At 42.2% G+C, this 16979-nt stretch overlaps 2 long non-coding RNA genes across 2 annotated transcripts; one reads left to right on the forward strand and one right to left on the reverse strand.

Moving 5' to 3' along the window:
• The first annotated feature begins 1214 nt into the window (after positions 1 to 1214).
• LOC146893932 (uncharacterized) lies at positions 1215 to 9697 on the forward strand. The gene is made up of 3 exons (XR_015002811.2): positions 1215 to 3486; positions 5890 to 5946; positions 7837 to 9697. It is a non-coding gene; the product is annotated as an uncharacterized LOC146893932 (long non-coding RNA).
• Positions 9698 to 9849: 152 nt separating this feature from the next.
• Positions 9850 to 14932, reverse strand: LOC146893933 (uncharacterized). Its single transcript, XR_015738609.1, has 3 exons — positions 14623 to 14932; positions 11432 to 11485; positions 9850 to 10295 (listed from the first exon to the last, which is right to left on the reverse strand). It is a non-coding gene; the product is annotated as an uncharacterized LOC146893933 (long non-coding RNA).
• Positions 14933 to 16979: the final 2047 nt, after the last annotated feature.

Below are 16979 nucleotides of genomic sequence, written 5' to 3' on the forward strand. Positions count from 1 at the left end.
CATTCATGTCATTCATGTGCATGTCATCCAAGCACAGTAAAAAGAACATTCCCGAAGGACTGGAGGGCTGGAGACTCAGCTCCATGGTAGACCCCTCACCTAGCAAGCCCATGACTCTTAGGAGAAAACATCAACTCAACTCTCTCTCTCTGTCTCTCTGTCTCTGTCTCTCTGTCTCTGTCTCTGTCTCTGTCTCTCTCTCTCTCTCTCTCTCTCTCTCTCCCTCTCTCTGAATCTATATACAACTTCTTAAAAAGTTCCAACTTTGCTTCATACCCTAAGGAATAGGGGCAGAGGGCAGAGGGCACACACCCTGAAAAGAGTGGTATTTCAGGGGTCCTGGGAAATTTTAAGATCTAAAAACACATCAGAAAATGCTAGGACCCCACCGTAGAGCAGAGGCCTTGAAGACAGGACGATTTGCAGCCATCTATTTATCTCCCTGTCACACCTTCCTTCCTCCAGCATATTTTCCTTAGGACTCGGTGCAGGGACTAACAACGGGGTTATTTAGTCAAAGACCTTGGGGTTGAAAAATTACAGTCAAGAACTGGTAAAATGATTCCAAGTCACAGCACACTGAAGTATCAAAGCATGAACAATGCAGTTAAGAAAAAAAAAGACAAGGGAACCAGATAGCTGCAACTTGCTGTTTACCTTGATTGCCCGGGATGATGCGTTTGGTAAGGGTGTGAATATAAGCAAGGTGGGAAAATTTCAAAGGAACTGAGAGGAAGCCGCTCTAACTTCTTCCATCAGAAAAAAAAAAAAAGAGAGAGAGAGAGAGAAATCTTTCCAACGTAATTCTTTCTTCTTTTCTCACTAAATACTCGGGATCGGTTATAATTTTCTCTGAACAGGGCTGTAGAACCTAGACTCTCTCTCCCCACCCCCAACTCCATGTCCCCGTGCACGCCCGCGTTTATCTGAATATATAAGCCTGCCCTTTACTCAGATTTATGGATCCAGCCAGGCTGTGTGTATTTACAGTGTTCTGACCTGAAGACCCGGGGCTGCAGGAGAACAGGAGGGAACTGGGACTCGTTCCATAAACAGAGACAAATATGAGGGGGAGGGGGAGGCTTTGCTAGCACTTAACATTTTTAACTATTTGGCCAAGCTTAGGAATTAGCGATTAGATTAGAAGAAGAAAAAGGAGGATTTCAGTGCCGAGCTGGAGTGAATAAACTACAATTTTGCTTCATCCTGGCTTCTCGAAGGTTCTGAGTTTGGGGTAGGGGTGGGGTTAAATTTAAAGCAGGTCAGAAGAAAATTGGTAAGTCAGTTACAGAGGGAGCTATAAAATGCTTTGGGAAGGCAGAGGGTCCGTAGAAATGAGGTTATAAACAACATTTAATAAGTCAGAAAATTTCCCCAACCACATGTGGGGCTCTCCTTCTGTGAACTAAGACGAGCTGTGGGTTTTCTGGTTTCTTTTAGAACGCCGTAATTGGGTATAGGGGAAAAGAAATCTTTTTGCTTCATGCTTAAATGAGGGTGTGTGGCTACGAGCTATTTTTCTTCGGCCCTGTTGGCCCACTTGAAAGCCACTGGAGTTTGAAACAGGACTACTTCCTCGAGGTGGCCACCCCTTCGAGAAGCAATGGTGATCTGAGAGGTAGATGCAACAGGAAGTAGAGAGCGGCGGAATTTGGAGCATCTTCTTGTATCCCAAAACTGGATCCCCCTTCCTCCGCTTGGTACCTTTGTAGACAGGCGAACTGTGAACGCACGCAACTTGTCTGTAAAGACACTCTCCAGCCAAGGCTTTGCTCGGAAAACTCGAATTCAAGAGGAAAGCCTTGTGCGCCAGCTGAATTAATCAAAAATCGCCCAGCATGGTAAGACGACAACTGATCCTTTAAAAATTCGCACGCAAAGCAAGGAGGTCAACGCCCGTGTGGAACTCAACCGCTTGCCACTGATATGGGTACAAAGTAATCTGGTGCCATCCTCCACAGCACGACCTTCATCGCAACACAGCCACGGGCAGTATGGAGGGTGAGCTTGGGAAATTCATGAAGCGTCACCAAATGGCTTTCTTTCGCTCCTCTTAAGGCCATCGTGTTCCTATGAAAGATACCAGAGCTCGCTGTTATAATGACGTCGTGTGCCTCGAGCTTCTCGTTTCAACTGAAATACATTGCAGATCACGTGTCTTGGGCTCGTTTCCAATAGGCACCTGAGGAACACATGTGTTTGCATGGCGCTTTCGAGACGTGAACTCGCTCATGGGTGCTCTCCTGTGGACATCAGCTCTCGGGGACTCAAAACAGAGTTCTGCAGCTGAGCTTCAAACACTTGAGCACGAAAGTCCCGAGAAGGCGTTTTTTTTTTTCAGTTGTGCTGAAAATCAGACACAAAATTAAGAACCACACAGTCAAGAAACGCATGTGGTGCGATAAAAATGGTGGGAAGGAGATGGGCAAACACCCAGTGCTGCTGGCCTTCAAAAGCGAAAGGAAACACCTGATCCTCTAGGTGACTAGCTTTTCATTGCTGTCATTTCTGGGCACTTTCCCCTAAGATAAAGAGCCCCTGCCCTGTAAACAGCAGGATGGTGGCCTGCAGGGTGGCGCGGAGAGTTTGGGGGACTTGTGCATGGCCGCTGAGATGCTGCACCAGTTCCTGTCTGTCGAAATTCATTGGCCACGGAGGCAGTTTTTGTCTCTAACATGGTACGGATTACACTAGCAGTGGGTTCCGAGGTATCTGTCTCTGAGCAGAGGCCTAGCTCAGTGTGCCAGGAAAAAAAAAATCCACGCACCACAAAGAACATTGAGATGAATGGCTCTATTTTATGAGCCATAAAAGTTTTATTCATCTTGACACTGAAACAGGTTTAGGCACTGAGTTGACACGCCTTAAATAAATAAGTGGAATTAATTCCCCAGCCCTTGAAACAATAGCAGCATGCATGCAGCCCAGAGAAATGCCCCATTGTTCCCGGTGCTGCCTGATATTGATATTATTTGTGTTTTTCTGAGCTGCTTCCTCGGGGGCCTGGTTGATCCACTTCAGATTCATCCCCTGTTTTATTAGAGGTTGAAAAAGGTTCAGGACCTGGTTGTACCACGGCTCTCACCGACAGCTAAGGAACCAGTTTGGCGTCTGGTTTATCTGTTGTTTTACTGCTGACCTTCAAATCAACTTTAACCCCTGACCCCTGGAGGCATCTATCATGACAAGAGGCCGTTTAACACAAATGGTGCCCATTTATAGGGGGAAGACGCTCCGAAGATTTTCTTTTTTTATGAAGAATTTAGTTTTTCACCCCTCTTTTCTCAGTCACCACAGGTGAAATCCCTCTTAGCAGCTGGCTTACAAAATAATCTGAAGGGAGGCCCTTAATGAGCAGCGGCACCCTCAGCTGGAGATAAATATATGCAAATGAGATGCACAAACAAAGGCGCCTGGACAGAGAAATATCTGCAATTCCAGCAAAACGCTGCCCGCAGCTTGAAGATGAACAGCCTTGATAAAATGGTAACAAAAAGCACCTTTTTATCCTCCAGCGTGTTTTACATTGCAATAGACCATTGTCATTGCAGGCCAGCGGAGCATGCAGGCTTGGCTGCACGGGTCCAAGAAAACTGTTTAAACATTTGTTTTAAGGCATTCATGAGATATAATCAATGGACTGCTCCTTTGTTTTTGTCATTTTTCCTTTTTTCTGACTGTGTTTCAGATGTCGCTGTAGTTCTGTTACCTGTTGGTCTTTTTGTGGTTTAATACCCGGGTCTCCGTGAGCAAGGACACGTTTTTTTGGCAACTGTTTTCTTTCGCTAGTTACAATGATTCTTTTTCTCATTCCCCCCCCCCCCCCCTGTTTCAAGGGAGAGAGATTTCAAGTGAATAAGAGTAAGAATGGGCTTGGAGCAGCCCCCCGAACAAGCAACTTTAATGATGGCAATCAAGTGAGCTGAGCTTCAGAGGCAGCCATGTACCGTGCTGACTGTAATAAGCTTTTAAAAAAGGCAATCTCTAACTTTTAAAAGTCTCTTTTTTAATTTAATTGTCCTTGGTTCATAGGATTCCAAAGCAAACCAAACCATTAAAATATGTTTTCAATATGTATCCACAGTGTTATTTGATGGTGTTTTAAATTAGCATCATGTTTGTAAAATATTGATTGGATGAACTTGAAAAACAGAAACACGGAAACCATCAACCTGGGGGGGGGGGGGGTGGCGGGGTGTTGAACACGAGTTTTCTCTAAAGATGAACAAAGCTTGGGCCCCCAGATCTGTTTAGGAAGGTTCGGCCTCCTGTAAACTCCTGCATTTGAGCCTGTGCGTTTTTTGTTTCGGTGACCAGCCAAAAGCAGCTTAAAGTGAGAAAAGGAAACACTGGGCTTGTCACCCGTGTGTCGCCATACAGTCACCAAAAGCTCCACAGTTTTTGGTCCTCTCCTTAATTACACAAGCGGCATTCTGGGGCCAGCATGGGTGGGAGGCTGAAAGCTTCCTTTGCCTAAATTATTTCATCTTGGTAGCCGGAATCAGAGTGGAGGCATTTCTTCTGAGTAACTGATTGGTTCCCATGTAGTGTGCCTTTCGCCAGGCAAATGTCAAATTGGCTAATAACAAAAGAAATCTCAGTTTTACATATGCCACTCCTGTTGCACCGGGTGGGGGTGGGGTAGAGGCAAGCAGGGGCTAGAGAAGGGGGCAGGAGAGCATTAAACCGTCTGACCAGAGAGAAGAAGAAAGAAAAATGCTTGTTTGGGTTTGAAAAGGACACGTGCTCCGTTAACCCAACGTCTGTCTGTGTCAGTGTGCCATTAAATTCGGGATTTCGGGAGTTAATAGAAACTTGTTATATGAGGGTTGTTTTTTCAAGCTCGGGTTGGAAGCGGCGTAATTATGTTCAACTGCTGTTGTTTGAAAGGGCAAACAGCATCTTAGGCACAGAACAACGAAATTACAGCTGAGATTTAGGTTAGCAAAAGCCGTCTTCTCGAGGCTTTTATGATTCATTATTTCCCATTAAATACAGTATTAGAAGTGTACACTAGATAGCTCATGCTCGCTGCTCTCGGAGCACATTAACTATATTACACAGGTCTGGGGAGCAGAATTAGAAAACTTTGGGGGAATGAGCAATATGTGTTTGCTGATGGAAGTAGCATATGGCTCATCTTCTCCAATTGCTTTCACTGCGTCTCTGATGCTGGAGAAATTAAAGTTTTATTTGATGTGGCACAGCTTAATGAACGATCTTCTGTTAGGAAAATTGAATATGTTTCCTGTTATTTGAGCACAGAGCCTCCATAGTTGGGCTGGTGGGGGGTGCGTTATGTATTGTTTATTTAGCATTTTGAAAACAAAAGCAAGATATTGAAGGGAAAATTGATTACTGCTGGATTGCATTATGTAATCAAGTTTTCTCTCCTTAAATTTCACTTTGCAGTCCTCTGGCAATGTTTTCAGATGAGACTGCACTAGGTTTTTATGATTTAAAAAGACACAGAGTTTGATTTTATCAAAATGCCTTTATTTATGAGCAAGCCACATGAAATGCTGAACTCGGGATTGGGGTGTGGATGGGGGTGCAGTTTGAAAAGTGGGCTTTGACCTGAATATTGACAATGAAATATATATTCTACAGATTTATGTTCTTGTAGTTGAACACATAATTTTTTCAAAACATATAAGCGAAAGTATACTTCTGTGCCCAGAAGACTATGTCAACCCAGTTAAACATTAGCACTCTGAAGACTCTGATGGGACACCGTAACATTGCTTCATTTTCTTGGTTTTGTTCTGAATCTGACCTTTTTAAATAATATATATATATATATATACATATATACATATATAAATATACATATCTATATGTGGATACACTTTTAAAAGACTGAATTTAGCATTTCTTTCATTTTTTCAGTGAGAAATGTCTCCCAAGTGAGCGGAAGACTGGGACACACCAATCTGCAGCCAGCAAGTAGGATAAATAACAGTTAAAACTCGTCTAAGTTTATCCGCAATATGCAATCCCACGCTCCCTCCACACACACCCCCAAAAAGTCATTTGTCTTCTGGGTTCTGAGCTGTTTTGCGAATTCTGGCAAATGCGGCCATTAAACAAACTTCTCGCACAATATAAATACTGTCTGTTCAAGAAAGGCTTCCAGTGTTTACAGTCCATAAGTGAAGAGGGGAAAAGCTGGTATTTAACCCAGAGTAGTGCGCCCTTGAAAACATCTCTGAACAAAGTGCTCAGCACAACTCTGGCTGCAGATCTGCCGGTTCTTCCTCCCTGTCCCCTGCCAGGAGGAATTTTCACATGTCATCCTTCTGTTATTATTTTTTTTTTAATTACCTAATTAAATTTTAGGAAGGCGCGCCTGCCTGACTTGGGGCAGGGATCAGGGCTGATCACACCAACTTCCTTTTGGAAACAGGAAAGATGAAAACATCCCTTTTTTTTTTTTTTTTTTTTTTTTCCTTTCTGAGCCCCCTCCCGACGGCCTGGGAGGAGGACGAGCATTATGCATTGTTATCAGCGTGGTGTAATTTGACTGTTGACAAAGTATCGGTGGCAGTGAGAATGAAGGCAGTTAGGAGTGTGGCGGGTTGTAATCAAGAAGATGCTTAGCTGTGCAGCAATGCATCTTGAGCAGATTTGAATCAACATTGCCTTAAGGGGAAACACACACCAAAAGGGGGGAAAAGTCCATTCATTTTTAGAGGAAAAACTGGAATGGCACTTGAAGTGGAATCTGATGTGCGTTAATTGCTCCGCAGCTCCCCTAATTAGAGACTCTCAATCCCTCCGCGGCTGTCACGGGGAGGGTACACTGTCTTTGCTGGACGAATTCGAAAACTGCAAATTGGTTTGATCAGGAAGTTTTATGTCTAAAAGGCTGCACCACCCTCCCCGTCCCCGCCAAAGGGTGGTCAGTGTGAAAGTGAAGGCAGCTGCTCCACCTCCAGCCTGGATTTAAAAATCTCAAGCCTTATTAAAGGAGTTTCATTATGGCATTCCGTGTAAAGGAAGCAGGTGCTACTGATGCTTCCTTAAAGAGATGAACATTTCCCTTCCTATTCCAGCTCATAGGAAATATTTCAGGTGGGGAAAAAAAAAAGGCAGCAACATGCTAGGCTATATCTACATTCTCATAGTTCTGTTTATATCCTGAAGAAGCTAGGGAGAGACAGATTTGTTTCTCAGAGACGATGTCACACAGCTCATTTTCCCAGGCTTAAATCTAAGCTAGCACCCCAGGCTCCCCTTCCAGTCTTAAAGTCATTAGACTGCTGCTTGGCCCCAGGTTGCCACCAAATATGACACTGTAATAATTTGGGCTTCCCTTTTCAACTCCTCTCTCGTCGCCCTTGAACCGCTCTTAATTCATTAACATATTGAATTTTTTTCAATTTTCCATTTTCTTGCAATAACAATATGAATGCCGGGGTGGAAGCTTGATTGGAGCTAAATTACTTGTTACCTGCTGGCATTTATTTATACGGCATTGAATTATAGAGCTTTGCTATTGTCATGCCTTGGACGAATTGTTTATGACGCCAGTAATAGGAGTAATTGTTATTGTTGAAATTACCTGTCAGCTCCCCATAGCAGTGGCCCTTGTCCCACTGACAAATAGTGACAAGGGAGAGGCATCCTCCGTGCGTCCCCCTGATGGCTTCTTCTCTGATAATAAGAAGTGCAGGGCCTCTGATAATTTGCTTGTCACTGTTGAGTGCAGCTCAGAGAGAGTTGGCCAGATTGTTGTCACTCACTGCGACAAAGACAGCAAAGTGGCCCTGTGCAGACACAGGATTATCAAAATAAATGAAATCACTCACACGCCCTTTGTTTGTTTGGCTCCAGGATTGCCTGGCTTTGTGTGAAGTGCTGAAATCAAGGCCCAGTGCCTATGGACAGACCTCGGCTCATCCCGGAAGGTGGACCCCGGAGAAGGACAGCCATTGCCATTAGAGACCTGCTTGCCATTTTGTAGTTTGCAACGGCTAGTAAGAATTTAAATGTAAATATAAAGTCAAAATTCTAACAAGAATCTTAAATGTGTGGCTGAATGCATCTGTTTGAAATGCGTGAAATAGGTAAAAGTTGACATGGCCTCTTGAATGACTTATGCCCCTCACCCAGTGTTGATCTGTGCCTCATTCAACCCCAGGAAGCTTTTTCAAAAAGTAACAATTCTCTAGTTGCGGTCAAGTTTTCTTTAGAAGTTTAGAATTCTGCACCCTTGACTCTTGCAGCCCTGAAATATTATAGTCAAATACTCAAATTTAGGATTATTATCTCCAATGGCCAGTTCCTTTCTATAAATTACCTCATATTTATATACTATCTTCATGTGTAAAGAGATAAATGAAACATAGTCCCAGATATGAAACATCAATTATCACAGACTTACAGAGGAAGCAAAACAGCCCTTGTTATTGCCTGAGTTCAAATATAAATATTTGCGTTTTAAACCCTCTTGGTTGCAACGGGTGAGTCTGTCATACAGGGAGAAAGGGGGGTTGGAGGAGAGTGGGGAGGGCTGAGGTCTGGGAGTGTCCGTGGCTGAAACAAATGCACTGTGAGCTTTGTTCTTGCAAAACCCAGACTCGTTCTCACCTTTCCCAAAAAGGTATTGTTTCAGGCGAGCAAAATTCCTATTTTTAAGGTGCCTGCGAGGCTATTTTTCACTGATCCCTCCGACAAATACGTGCTGCCCAAAGAAGTCAAGAGAAAAAGGGGGAAAAGGAAGTGGGATGGATGTAGACTATTGGCTTCTTCTAGGATAGTAATCAGTTGTTTATTGGTCTCTACCAGACTAGTAATGACCAACCGCAGTGTTAAGTGCCAGCCACACCGCCTTGGGCCCTTCTCTCCGAACATCAGCCATTATCTGATTAGAGAACCTTGGAGGAAGTGGCGATTGCATAACTTTATGGGTCTTAACAGCACAGGCTGGCTGGCAGAAAAACTACCTAGGAGGGTTGATAAAGCAACGGTGATTTTATTTACTCCACTTACACCTTGCTCTCAGCACTGGCGGCTGCAGAAGAAATCTCAAATTGATCTGAATAGGAACCGAGTGGGGCATGGGGGAGACAGAAAGAAAGTGATCTGTTCCTTAAAGCTTTATTGGGGTTGCACAGCTTGAAGTAATGACACTTGGAGGCAGCCCGACATTTTCTTAGGTGGTATGTACTGCGAGCCAGCAGAGAGGTTTTGAGTGGCGCTAATCATATATGTAATGATACAATGACAGGAATAAAATGTGTTTCTGATCTTTAATAATAATGTCGTCTTCTAAAGGCAATGAGTCTGTGGTTAACTGTGTTGAATGTCTCTGATTAACAAGTGGAAAGAGTGACATAATTAAGAGGTTATCTGTGATAATAAAAATGCCCAAACCTGTCTTGGAATGTGATCCTTCCAAGAGATAATTTTTTAAAGAATGTCACATGCCCTTGCTTTCTGTCGAGACATAACGTTAGGGATCCCAGGAGGGAAAATAAACATACGTTTTTAAATGAAGATATTTAAAATATACCCCATATTTCAGTATGTTGCTATAACCTGGTCTCTTTTATGCTCCTCCTATAAAACCTAAATTAAGCCTCTTAGGAGTGATTTTGCTGCAGGTTCCCTTGAAAAACACAATCCATTTTAAATGCTCAGACCCGAGTGCATGGTAACATATAACCACTGGCGTGCAATCTCCCCACCTCCCCTGTCACGCAGCAGCTTTCTTAGGAAGAATTCCTTAAAATTTAGCTGCATTGGAAATGTAAACTTTTAGCAAATACCAACTGTTCCTGAAGCGGTGTTGCTGAAATGATGGGCTGCGGAGCCTCCCCCACCCCTTTCGTCCTCAAACACCCGTCAGTGTCAAAGGCTACTGCGCACGTCCCTTTCGCTCCTCTAAATAAAGCTGGGGGGAAAAAATGTCAGAAAACACTCAAAGGATTACAGCACGGTTTCTGCTCCACGCGGAGGAGGATGGCAGGGCAGACTGGACAGCGTGATTCCGAAAGCTACGCTTTTGTAGGGGGCTTGCTCTGGACCCCGGAGGAAGTCTTATTCAGAAAGATCTGATGTTGCATTTGGTGAAATGCACCCTTCAGTTGTGTTGTTGTTGTTGTTGTTGTTGTTGTTGTTTTAATCTGGTTATATTTTCTTTCTCTTCCATGTGCATCTTTGAAAAATTAAAGTGATAATGCATTCTTCTAATCCGGGGTGTTTCTTCACTCACGTGCAGTGTGGAAATGCATTTCAGATGCTCTCAGGTCATTTTTTGCTTCTTTCTAAAATCCTTGGGCTGTTCATTCCTGGAGGAAGCAGAGAAAATGCTGGACTCCTACACATTGAAATTCACCAAATTGATCAGCCTTTCCTCCCCTTAAATAAAATGTATGTATAACCCTGGGGCTTTCCAGACAGTTCATTTATATTTTTAAAAGACATTTACATTCATTTTGTGTATTAAAAATAAATAACCCAGTAAGACTTACATTGCTTTGTTCTATTTTTCTGAAGAATATTTAACAATCACAAAACAGAAAAATAGCAGGAAGACACTTGTCACATCCTTAACTATTTGTTCAAAACTTAATGGCTAAAAAGGAAAATATTTTACAAATTCAGTTCTAGATCCTACCCTAGAAATGGCAAGATTCATTCTCCAGAAACAAGGTATAACTCAGCTGATCTTAAATATAAACTTTTCCAAAACAGGTTATGAATGAATTTAGACAAATTCGGCTCTTAACCTTTAAAGATTTCCTGCCCATTTCTGTATGTCTTTTATTACATTAATTTTTTATTTAAATTACACCATTAACTGGATATGAATTTATCAAGAATACATGTATTGATTTATAAAACAGTACCATTAATTATTATAATAGCTAGATAGTAGCTGATATTACAAAGCCATTTAAAGGTTTTTAATATAACATGGACATACATAGATAGATAGACATTGTGGACAAGACCACAATTTAAACTGGCTACCAGCAGCTAATGAAAGCTTAGATTTATATTTGAGTTTAGAGATTGATCATATTGTTGCTTTGTAAAACTATTTACATTGTGCCATTTTTCAAAGGATGTCTCTATAAAAAAAAGCGAAATAAAATATTCAGTCAATTCCCAAAGCAGATTTTATTTTCTATATTTTAAATGCTTGGTGAAAATAATTGATTGTGTGTGTTCCAAGCTTTGTCATTTCCATTCCAGGGTGGCTTTCCTGGGGGGGGGGGGGGGGAGCCTCATTTGCATATACCCACTGCCACATACTTTTGATCCTTGCTGAAGCAAGTCCCTTCTCCTTATTTCATCACTCGCCCCCCAACACACCCATGGATATTTCACAAAACCCACACATCAGGACCCATAAGTCTTGTTAGCATCTTTTATGTTATGCTTTGTTTTTTCCTTAAGGTTATGGAAAACTGGGACTTACCCCCAAAAGCCGCAAGGCAGGCAATCAAGAAGATAATTTGGGTAAGAAAGCAATCTGAAGAGGAAAAAAAAAAAGTAGAAAAAGAAAAATGAGGAAGAGTATAGGCAAGTAACAACACTTTCAAATTACTTTTCAAATGGTAATTAGCCAGGGAATAGACTGAAATTTGAATTCTTTCACATTGTACTTGGCTTGGGTCTCCCAGGCTCTCGATTTGTATCACTTTGCCCTGCCTGGCAACATATGTTACCGATTTATTATAGCATTTTTACTGTTAACAGACAAATCTAAGGGCTAGCTGAGAAGGCTAGCTTCATCTGATGGCTCTAACAACAACTGCAGGGCATCCTTGAGGGGGAGCCAATAGGCTCCTTTGAAGCAGTAACGCCATTAACCCTCTGGATGCCAAAATGTCTCGCCTAAATTGGCGAAGTCTTTCCTTAGGCCTTACAGCTTTATCGAGGCAAAAGGTAAATGCAAATGATTTATTTTAGAAATATCTCAGTGGCCTCCGCAACACCTCTTCCACATGTCACGTACCCCACAGGCTGTATGAATCAGTGGTCCCTTTCCATTCCCTTTCTTTTACAGCACACAGAAGCCTGTGCACATTGGGGATAAGCACCTAGTCACCGAGGGTGAAGTTGTCAACCCACACTCTCCTGCACCATTAATTCTCTTTGATTTTCTTAAACACCCTTTAGAATTTAAATTTTAAAATTTATACATATTTTAATATGTATACGTCTTAGAAAAGTAGAATTTAATGGGAATTCCTCTTAGCCAAGAACCTGAAATTTGTTCCAGATTAGGAGATGGCAGGCGCTAAAGGCATTTGCGAGGGCATGTCACACTGAGTAAAGGTTCGTGCCTTGACCTGTGTCCACACGAAAATGTGTGTGTTAGCATCGGATGGGTAGGCAGAAAAAGCCACTTTCAATATAACATTTACAAATAATGCTTCAATTTCTGGTCATGTATATAGTTTACCCCAGTCCAAACTGCCGAGATGTTTTTTGAATGTTATACGCAGTAACTTTCTCCAGTTCAGTGCCAGGGTGAACCTGCCCACCCACAATTTCAGGTGTGTTTCCTACAATACCCTCGTGTGAAATCACTCACTCACAATTTCAGGTGTGTTTCCTACAATACCCTCGTGTGAAATCACTCACTCACAATTTCAGGTGTGTTTCCTACAATACCCTCGTGTGAAATCACTCACTCACAATTTCAGGTGTGTTTCCTAGAACACCCTCGTGTGAAATCACTCACTCACAATTTCAGGTGTGTTTCCTACAATACCCTCGTGTGAAATCACTCACTCACAATTTCAGGTGTGTTTCCTACAATACCCTCGTGTGAAATCACTCACTCACAATTTCAGGTGTGTTTCCTAGAATACCCTCTGGATTCCCTTGTCATGGACACTTAGAAATAATCTCAAATGTTGAAAGCCAGTATTTCCTGTCTAAGGGTCTCAGATTAGGAACTAAAATTTAACTTTTGATGAGTAAAATCAAATAAAATAAACCAAGTGTTCAGAGCAATGATCAGTCACAAGAGGAGCGGGGACACTGTGACAACTGCTTTCTCTAAACCCACCTGTGGATGGTGACAAGAAACCCCACCACCACCCAGTTCTAGACTTAAGCAAAGACCACACAGTTTTACCTGCTCTTAGGACAACCAAATGCAGAATTTGAATTCGTATCAGATGGTCAAACAAATCCCACCTGCAAAACCATTTATCTGACACTCATTTTTATGAAAAGTGCTCAGATCTTCATTACTTATACTTCATCACATTGCCACAATCTCTTCTTCGTAGTAACTATATATAGCATTAACTATAACATTAAAAAGAATAATGATAACGCATAAACTTTAGATGTGTAATTATACCATTTCATCCTAGTCTAATTCTGGTTGATATGTATTATTTATACCTTTATTAGACACATACTGTATACATTTCCTATTTCGTGCCCAAGAGGCATCGTATGGGGGCCTGACTAATTGCCGTGGGTAATTTTAGATCTAAGTAATTAGGATCAAAAGGATTTCAGCATCAGAGAAGAAGGGCAGTTTTTGGAAGCTATAAACACCCTGCATTTCCAAAGAGTATCACATGTAGACTTGGGAACAGGACTTTTGGCCGGCCCTACTATGCCATAAATAAAACGTCCTAAACGGGGTGATTAGGGGACCGAAATGTTTCAATATTCATCTTCTTAGGCAAAGTGAATGGGAACAACCAGCTCCCTCTTCAAAACACTATTTTTCTTCTTAATCAAAAGAGAACCTCCATCAGAGTTTGGCCTGCATATGGAGCAAGCCTGATAACGCTGTCTGTGGTCTTCAAAGCTTTCTAGAGCCACCGCTAGGCTCTGCGGTCCTCTGGCTGGCACCCGCCAATGCTCACCGTGTTCGTCTTCTCTTCCCCCACAAGCGAAAACAGGTGTCTTTTTTAAAGCCTGCGCCTGAGGTTGCTCGGTCATTACCATTCCCTCACATCCACAACTACTTGGACCTTCTAGTGGCTGCGAGTGCCTCAGCTGGCAGCCCCTCGCCCGCTGTTGCTCCCTCACCTCTACCCCGACCTACAGCCACGACTCCAGCTCTCTGTTTTGTCCATCGTTTTAGCCACATCCTCTCCCATTCCTGACCTACGCTTTTTCTAGATCAGACATAGGCAGGTTGAAAGGCAATGAGAACCAGATGGACACGGTGCAGAAATTGCCCAAATGGGTATGAGACTGTGGAGAGCTGTCAGGCATGGAGAGAAGCTGGAATTTTTCAGCAATAAAATGGGATTTATCGTTACTCGACCACAGCCATTGCCGACAACCGTTTCCCTGGACAGAAACCCCATTCCAACAGGCCACGCCCATACAGATTCTTTTTGCCCCGAAGAGTGATGATTGGAATTTGTTCTGAGGCTCAAACGGACTGTGCTGAAGGTGAAGTGTTAGGCCAAAGTCCTGCATTCCCCACTGAGGCAAATGAACCCGCTAAATAACTTCCTTCCACAACGGCTGTGTAATTGAAACCAGAGAGTGAGAGAATTTGATAAATTGCTTGACCCCAAAGAATGTTAAGGTCATAAATTTTCATTGCATGTTTTCCTCTCTTTTTAAAATTTTTATATATTGATTATATTTAGTATTTGCCTCAAAATTCAACACGCTTACAGATCATCGGTTTGCGGCCCCAGGGAAAAGCACAGTAAATCATCAATTAGAAGGGCAAGGGGCAATCTCTGTCGTCTTCCAGAGAAGGGTGTCAGCTCCTTGGCCCTACAAAGACTGTCAATGGAGGTATCTTAGATTTCCGAATCACTCCAACTTAGCACGCGATTTGTTCTGGCATGGACAAGGTAAAATGGGCACGAGAGGTTTTCCTCCGAAGGGTGCCGCTCGGCTTCCATCCTTCAGGAACGCTGCACTGTTAAAAGGCTGGCGATCCATTTGCAGCAATCACACCCGCGTGCCTTTCTCCACGCACACCTGAAAAAGAGAAGTATGATGTTTAGCTACAGAGCGTCATCCTGGTCTTTAAGGGGGATGCAAATCTTTCTGTGTGCACATGGATAAACAAGCACATTGATTGTTTACATACTTGCTGCTAGCAAGCCTGCTCTGAAACTTATTTTTGTACTAGGAATTGTCTTACTATGAAAATAAGAAAGCCTTAAGAACAGTCAAAGCAATACATCACGTATCATAAAAAGACTGATATAGTAAGATTATCACAAAGGAGAAAGGTTCTATACTTCTCGCTGTAATGTTTTAATTGTTTCATTCTGAAAAATGGGTGCGTACATTTGTCAGGATTTTAATTCATCCACACGGACTGTGCTACTGAACCTGTGTGACAGCAGACCTTAATGACAGAACAGAGCTTCAGCAGGTCTTCAGAGCCAAATTGTCTTGTCCTTGATAAGAACCACCTTATCTCTTGTGTACTGGAGTGCTTGATTTGTTAAATCACAGGAAAACAACACTGATCGGCCATTGATATGATTTCTCTGATTTAAAATTCTTCCGTTTCGTTTGCTTTCCGGTCACTAAGTCGAAGGGGAGCATCTGAAGTGCAGTGTGGGAGTGTTGTATCAGCATGTGCGAGTTTTGCTCTTCCACAACTGAACCACACACACTAAAACAGGTCGTTTACACCCAGTTCTGTCACGTTCGTTCCGTCAGGGTGAGGTCAGATACTTTCTGTGTTGCTCATCACAATTAACGACCAACGCTTGACAAGAGTATTTCTGTGTCAAAAAAAAAAAAAAAGTTAAGAATGTAGAATGTAGGAAATAGTCCAGAAAAGAAAGAAATCTCAAATACGTTTTCCGAAACGTGAAGTTGGAGGGGTTTTTTTGTTTTGTTTTGTTTTTTTAGCCATACAAAGAAATAACTAGTAGTCTGGTTTTTTAAAGATCCTGGAATCTGGCACCTTTAGGCATGATGATAGTTTTCATATGCTGTTGCCTATAAGTGTATACATATTCTTATATGAACTCACCAGCACACATCCCTTAAAGACAGGGAGGGTTCATGAGATATAAACACATACTTGGTCTGTCTTTAATTGACTAGATATTTTTCAGTCCGAAAGTGTGAGTTCCTTTCTCTGCTCTTAATTTATTTTGTTGTTGCAAGGCTGTCTCAAAACAAGGAAAAAAATAGCTCTGTGTATATATGCATATATATATACATATATATACACATATGTAAGTTTAAATAAAATATGAACGGAACGTGGATTCAATCACTAATATTTTTGCAAACTACTGCTCAGCTGATGCAACTCAATTCTGCTCCGCATCACATTAGTGTCATAATGGTAATGACTAGCCTTTATTCACTAACAGTTTGAGTCAGCACTTTGAGACATTTTCAAATTAGGTCACACTGCACATTTGTGGCCGATACAAAGGTTGATTAAGAGAGCCATACAATTGTAAAGCGATGTGGTGTGAGCGGAATTAAGTTCTCGCGGCTAGTTACGGGAAATGAGAGCGACTGTAACTTAGCAGAAATAATGTGTGGACTCTCAGGGAATATATTTCCATAAAGGGCTTGAGATATTTCTCACTCGCGATTTAACGAAGCCCTCTGTCTCTTACGAAAGACCTCTCTCACAGGGCTTTGGAAGAAGAAATGAATTTCAGAAAGGCTGGGGGCCTGATCCCCAGCTCAGTGTCTGTAAAGTCAGCTTTTGCTTTTGTGTTCCTTTTGATCATCTTAATAAACATCTCTCTTCCCCTTCTAGATGCTGTCTGTGCTCTTCTAGAATCAAAATGACCTGAGCACTTACCCCATTACTTAACAACTTGAGGCCGCCCTTAGTTGCTATGCATACTAGACCTGGAGAGGAAACCGAAGCCTCTATTTAAAATGGTATTGTCATGGCAAAGCCACAAACTTGTCTACAATTCAAAGAGCGGGGTTTTCTTTCATTTGTCCAGAACTTGAAGGAAATGGTAAAAATGACTCTTAAAGGCAAGAGTCTTTTTTAATTGAGTTTAAAGACAATAAAGAACAAAAGC

This window comes from Myodes glareolus, chromosome 8 (genome assembly GCF_982192425.1).
Source record: "Myodes glareolus chromosome 8, mMyoGla1.1, whole genome shotgun sequence".
Classification (NCBI taxonomy): domain Eukaryota; kingdom Metazoa; phylum Chordata; class Mammalia; order Rodentia; family Cricetidae; genus Myodes; species Myodes glareolus.